This window comes from Leptodactylus fuscus, chromosome 9 (genome assembly GCF_031893055.1).
Source record: "Leptodactylus fuscus isolate aLepFus1 chromosome 9, aLepFus1.hap2, whole genome shotgun sequence".
NCBI classification, from domain to species: Eukaryota; Metazoa; Chordata; class Amphibia; order Anura; family Leptodactylidae; genus Leptodactylus; species Leptodactylus fuscus.
Window position 1 is genome coordinate 52,289,944 of NC_134273.1, and position 7,157 is coordinate 52,297,100.

Sequence of the window (7,157 nt, forward strand, 5' to 3'; positions counted from 1 at the left end):
TTCTACTTGTAACTGCATGATAGAACCTGCGTATGTATGCTCTCTTGAGTTAGAGATAGATTGGGGCCCCTGCATTTTAAGTTTATGCCCCATTCAGCTTCAGCCCATAAACAGAGAAGTTATTTTGTGCCCATTAGTGCCAATTCAGCCGTGCCACCCCCAGGATTAATTCTTTTACCCCTCTTTTGTAGTTGTCACTTGCCCTAGCAGCGTATACAGTTGTCAGGCCCACCATTAAGCTTCAGCCCATAAACAGAGATGCTATTATATATTTAGCTGTATACCACTTTTATTTTGGAGTGGAATACATCCAGGAAAGCTGGATTCAGCTTATATATACTGTACACAGATTTTCTGTATACCACTTAGGTTTTTGGGGGTACACACCGAGGAAAGCTGGATTGAGCATATATAGCCTGACTGAATTGCTGTGTATCCCACTTAGCTTTTGGGGGTACAGCATTAAAAACTGGATTGAGCGTATATAGCCTGACTGAATTGCTGTGTATCCCACTTAGCTTTTGGGGGGTACAGCATTAAAAACTGGATTGAGCGTATATAGCCTGACTGAATTGCTGTGTATCCCACTTAGCTTTTGGGGGGTACAGAATTAAAAACTGGATAGCGTGTATATAGCCTGACTGAATTGCTGTGTATCCCACTTAGGTTTTAGGGGGTACAGCGTTAAAAACTGGATTGAGCTTATATGGACTGACGGATTTGCTGTATACCACTTAGCTTTTGGTTGGTGCAGCATTAAAAACAGGATTGAGCATATATAGCCTGACTGAATTGCTGTGTACACCACTTAGCTTTTGGGGGGTACAGCGTTAAAAACTGGATTTAGTGTATATAGCTTGACTGAATTGCTGTGTATCCCACTTAGGTTTTGGGGGGTACAGCGTTAAAAACTGGATTGAGCTTATATGGACTGACAGATTTGCTGTATACCACTTAGCTTTTGGGGGGTACAGCATTAAAAACTGGATTTAGTGTATATAGCCTGACTGAAGTGCTGTGTATCACACTTAGGTTTTAGGGGGGTAAATCCTTAAAAATTGGATTGAGCATATATAGCCTGACTGAATTGCTGTGTATCCCACTTAGCTTTTGGGGGGGTACAGCATTAAAAACTGGATTGAGCATATATAGCCTGACTGAATTACTGTGTATCACACTTTGGCTTTTGAGGGTAGACACCGTGGAAAGCTGGGTTGAGCGTGTATATCCTGACAAGGATTGAGCATACATCAACTCCTTTCCCTGCAGTATATAGCTCTGAAAAGAGCTGTTGTTATTCTTTAGTTTTTCCCTGCCTAGCTGAAGCTAATCCCTATCTAGCCCTCAGCAGCACGACTGTCCCTATGTCTCCAAGCCGTAAAATGAAACGAAGATGTCAGCCGCTATTCTTATAAATCCAAGGTCACATGTTTTTGGCAGCCAATGGGTTTTTTCAATTTTTTTCAATGCCTAGGTTGTCGTAGTTACTGTCCCACCTCCCCTGCACAGTTATTGGTGCAAAAAACACGCCAGGGAAGGTGGGAGGGGATACGAATTTTTACTGCGTTTGCTGCGTGGTATTCGATTGGAATTGAATACCTAGAACAGCTTGGTATTCGATCGAATACCAATTCGATCGAACAGCGTTCGCTCATCTCTCGTTAACACATAAAACATTGAGTGCCTATGAAAACAGATGAAAATCAGTGTCAAACACACATATTTATTTATTTATTTATTATGTTTATTTGTATAGTGCCATTATATTCCGCAGCGCTTTATAGACATTGACAGTCACTGTCCCATATAGGGCTCAAAATCTACAGTCCCTATCAGTATGTCTTTGGAGTGTCGGAGGAAACCAGAGTACTTGGAGGAAACCCACGCAAACACAGAGAGAACATACAAACTTCTTGCAGATGTTGTCCTTGACAGGATTTTTTCTTCATTGTATAACATTTACTTGAGACATCTTGCGAACAGTGTGTGGACTTTGTTCCTAATAACACTGAAATGTTTTCAATATTCATTCTATTTCTGTGATTATATCTTACTAGTAGAATACCCGTGGCTTCGCTCACGGAAAATATGTAAAATTGTTTGTTATGCTAAAGTTAAATTTTCAGTGTAACATTGATATAGACATTTTCAGAGTTCTACAGTAAATCTTTTTTTCCACTTTAAATTTTTATTATTTTGACATTTTACTAATTTGTCATAACATTGAGGTGAACAACAATTTTTTTTTTTAATTTCAACATTTTTATTGATTTTACATATTCGATACATATTATGTAGTATGAACTATTACAACTATTTTTAAACTATTTTTTATCAAAAATTAAACTTTATATCCCTTACACAAACATATAAAACATTTGAAGCTACAAGTCACGTTGTTCACTTGTCTCAGCTCTTTGACACAATTTTGCGTTTTTAGCTTTTGGATGAACTTGCCCAATAGATGGACGTTTTTTTGGGCGGCATTTTAAAAAACAGTCTGTAGTATTATGACCTTTTAGTATTCTCCTGACTCTGATAAGAGATGTAATAGGATGAATACAGTGGCATAACTACCGGGGTAGCAGCGCTAGCAGCTGCCACAGTGCCTGGGACATTAGGGGCCCGGCGACATCCGCTACCGTTTTTTTTTTTTTCTTAATAGGCCGTTAGGTAATGGTCCCTATTTAATTACCGATCCTGGCAGGGGCTGGGATCGGTGAGTGATGCTGCGGGCACCACAAACACTATTATTATACTTGGGGGTCTTTTCAGACCCCAGTGTATAATGATCAGAGGTCCAGGAGAGGTAAGAGAACATAAAAAACAGTGTTACTTATTTCTACGGGCTCCAGGCAGGCTTTGGACCTACTTCTGTGACGGCCATGACATCACATGACTGAGGCCTGCGTTCCGGCTCATGTGACGTCCCGGACGTCATTGAAGATGGCCGTCACCATCGAGGAGTGCATCGGAGTCAGGGAGAGTTAAGTAACAGTGTTTTTTATGTTGGTATCCCCTCTCGGTCTCCGAGATTGTTCATGGGTGTCCATAGTGGGGCATAATAGTGTGTGCAGGGACCACTATGGGGCATAATACTGTGTTCAGGGGCAACTATGGGGAATAATACTGTGTGCAGGGGCCACTATGGGGAATAATACTGTGTGCAGGGGCCACTATGGGGCATAATACTGTGTGCAGGGGCCACTATGGGGAATAATATTGTGTGCAGGGGCCACTATGGGGCATAATACTGTGTGCAGGGGCTACTATGGGGAATAATACTGTGTGCAGGAGCCACTATGAGGAATAATACTGTGTGTACCAGGGCCACTATGGGGCATAATACTGTGTGTGCAGGGGCCACTATGGTGCATAATACTGTGTTCAGGGGCAACTATAGAGCATAATACTGTGTGTACCCGGGCCACTATGGATCATAATACTGTGTGTGCAGGGGCCACTATGGTGCATAATACTGTGTTCAGGGGCAACTATGGATCATAATACTGTGTGTACACGGGCCACTATGGGGCATAATAGAGAGTGCAGGAATACGTGGGGGGGGTGTCGGTCAGGGGGGGCTCCATGTCAAAAGTTCACCATGGGGCCCCGCCATTCCTAGTTACGCCGCTGGATAAATAGTAAATACAGAGCAGCCCTTACATAGTATTACTGACCTGAAGGAGTTCACATCTCAGTAATGAAAATCGTCTCACAGGCAGACTTGCGTAGCTGCCCATAGCAACCAATCAGTGCTCAGCTTTCACTTTACCTCAGCAACTTCAGTGATGAAAGTAGTATATGTAGTGTATAGTAAGCAATAATGACAATTTTACTATCAGGCAGTTTTTGCCTGACCAATATTGTTGCTCAGTAAGGCTGCTTGCACACTACATTATTTTTCACGGGTCTGTGGGCCGTGGATTCTACAGCTCCATAGACTTCAATGGAGCATGCAAAATGCACAGCTTTGTGCACAAAGAAGTCTATGCAATTGCCAAATCCTTGGCCCAGAGGCCCATGAAAAATACCATAGCGTGCAATCAGCCACTAAGGATACCAGATGTGTTTTGTCAGTACGTGCGTGTAGTTGTGCGCGAGTGTGTGCCTGTGTGTGATCCATATGTATGTATGTGTGTGTGTGTGCATGTGTTTGCACACCTCTGATCCATGTCTATAAATGCGTGTGTGCATGGACATGTGTGGTCTGTGTATACGTATGTGTGTGTGGATGTGTGTGCACACGTGTGATCCACGTGTATATATGCGTGTGTGCATGCATGTGTGTGGTCCGTGTATGTGTATGCGTGTAAGTGCGCATGTGATCCATGTGTTTGTGCGTGCGCAATGCAAGTATCCATGTGTGCGGTAGTTGTGTGTTTGTCCATGTGCATAGTGTGCATCCATCTGAGTGTGTTTGTGTGTGTGTATGGTCCTTGCATGCGTGTGTATGTGGTGTGCATGTTGTATTTATGGGATCATGTTGTGGTATTTATGGGGTGGTGTTTGTGTTGTGTGTGTCTAGAGTGGTCTGGTGTTTGTGTGGTGTTGTGCTTATGGATTGGTGTATGTGTGCTGTCTGTGTGATGTTTATATGGTGTTTGTGAAATGTTTGTGTATTGTGTGTGGTGGTGTGGCCCCTTTAGCAGCGACTCTTTAGGGCCGTCTCTATAATCCGTTCCTGTCAGTCACAACTGTTGTTTTCCCCTCAGCACTTTCATGTTCACATTTCTCCATTATATGTGTAGGGCCTAACTTTGGGGGCCCAAATCTCATGACCGGGGGGATGCTAGCGAGATGTAATGTGTGCAGTACTCTGCTCCTGTGCGTGGTGAGGGGCATGCCAAATTTCACCCAAATCTGGCGAGAACTGTGGATTTGTTTAGAGCGGACTACTACAGATTTTGAGTTTTATATATATAGATTTAATGGGGTTGTCTAGGATAAAACTATACTTTTACTCTAAGCTAAACAATCTTGCCCTATCTAACTTACTTATTTCACCAAAAATGTATATTTACCCTGATTGCCGGGATGGTCATGTGACCGCTCCAGGAAAGTTTTATGATGTTCCGTTTCTCCATTTCCAGAAATGGAATGTCACCAATGCTACCTCCCAGCACATCATATTTATATGTCTTTCTGTCCGATTCTTCTGGCCATGGACCGTTACTCCTCTTCTTTGACGTCTGCTGGCCTCCCACACCTGTGCAATAGCATTGGATTGGCGGCATTCCGATTCCATTGTGCAGGCACACATCAAGAGGAGAAGGAGCCGTTTTCACAGAAGTTTGTGATATACCATGCCCAGAAGATCTGGACATGAAGAAAGTTAAGTATGATGGGGTGGAGAGGTGGGCTAGAGTTAGATAGGAAGAGCTAATAGTGGGGAAGCTAGCAATGGAAACAGGGAAGGGGTATGAGGAAGTGAGAGAGGGAGGGGGTGGGAGTGAGAGGGGGATGTAGTGTGAGTCAGCTCTGAGTGAAGAGCAATGCATCATGGTAGTTTTGTAGGATAAACAAACAGGAGGCTACACCAAGTAAACAAATGCAGAGGATGCCAGGAGCTCTCACAGAAACCCAGAAATCATCCAAAACATTGCTAAAGGCATTTGGGTGCACTTATTAACCCACTAACTGACTTTTTATAAAAAAAAATATTTTTTTACCCGGAAAACCCCTTTAATATTTACTGATGACTCCATACAGAGAGTGTTTGTTTCTGTAGATGGGTACCCCAACAAAACAAGTGTACGCTGCTTTGCCCCCCCCCCCATAGAAATAGTCGAAACATGTACGATGGATAAAGACACAATTTATTCTAAAAATGTTTTTATGTTTTACAGCATTATATTATATAATGGGGCAATAAACAAACAAATAAATAATATAAATACCTTTAAATATTATTTAGTGTCACAATGTACAATAGTTTTAATAGATGAGCTACGCAAGTCATTCACACATCACACATAATATATGAGGACTTGAATATCATCTGGTAACAAGTAATACAATACACAACATAATATAAACTAATGTCACTCCTTATATTTATATAAATAGTTGCATACACACTTCTGTACCTCACACTGTCTATATGCATTTCACACCATGGCAGCAAGTTTCCACATAGTAAAAGAAGAGTATATAGTGTGCAGAATGTCTAGAGATAAAACAGCACCTTTATCATCAGGTAGGGATCCATGACGTTTTTTTGATAGTCAAAGAACTGACACAACCATCAGCAAAGGATATTTTCCTAGATATAATATTTTTGTGAAACATTTTCAGATTTCTGATCAATACTCTTGGATAGCTGAAAGGATTTTACCAATATACAGTGATATGACACGTCAATCAGACAAGTACAAAGCGTTAGAGAAGTGGGGATTTGGCCGCTGGCAGGATCACTCACTACTGATTGACAAACCATAAGCTGTCCTTTTTGGGCCAATTCTATTAATGTGATAATTAGAATTTTTATATATAGATTATATTTTTTATTTTATAAGAAGTATATATTTTGTATCCCATTGGGATGACACTTGGCAGTCTGTTATAAACAGATACATATTTTGTACAGCATTTCTGATAATTCAACATGGCGGTCTCCAGAACAAAAGGTCATCTATGAATCTCTCACTTATTATATGCTACATTACATTGATATAAATCCTTTCATGCCAGAGAACACTCATAGTTTATGTTCAAGAATATTTTGTGTTTGCCGAGGAGAAGAAAAAAAGGACGGTTTGAGCGTCTTATGAGAGGATCCAATGAATGATAATATGGTGGGTCTGTGCTCCTTCCTCTGAAACGGGACGACTCCACTCTTTCCTTTTTGTGAGGAAGATGAAAAAAGTGACTGTATCTGTCACTGTGACTGGGGGTCGCACCAAACGGATGACAGCCGTCAACTAGGTGGGCTGTATATAGGCACTGGACTGGACTGGCATGCCCGATCACGTCAACAAAACAGATCTGAAATGAGTCATCTCCAATAAAGTCCTTGTTCATCATATCCAGTCCCGGTTGTCATCTATAAGGAAGAGCGTACCTACACAGTTTTTGGTAGTGTCCTTTGGATTCTACTGTTCTAGTCCAGTGAGAATATTCTGTGATATACTGTGTACTTGGAAATACAGCAATAA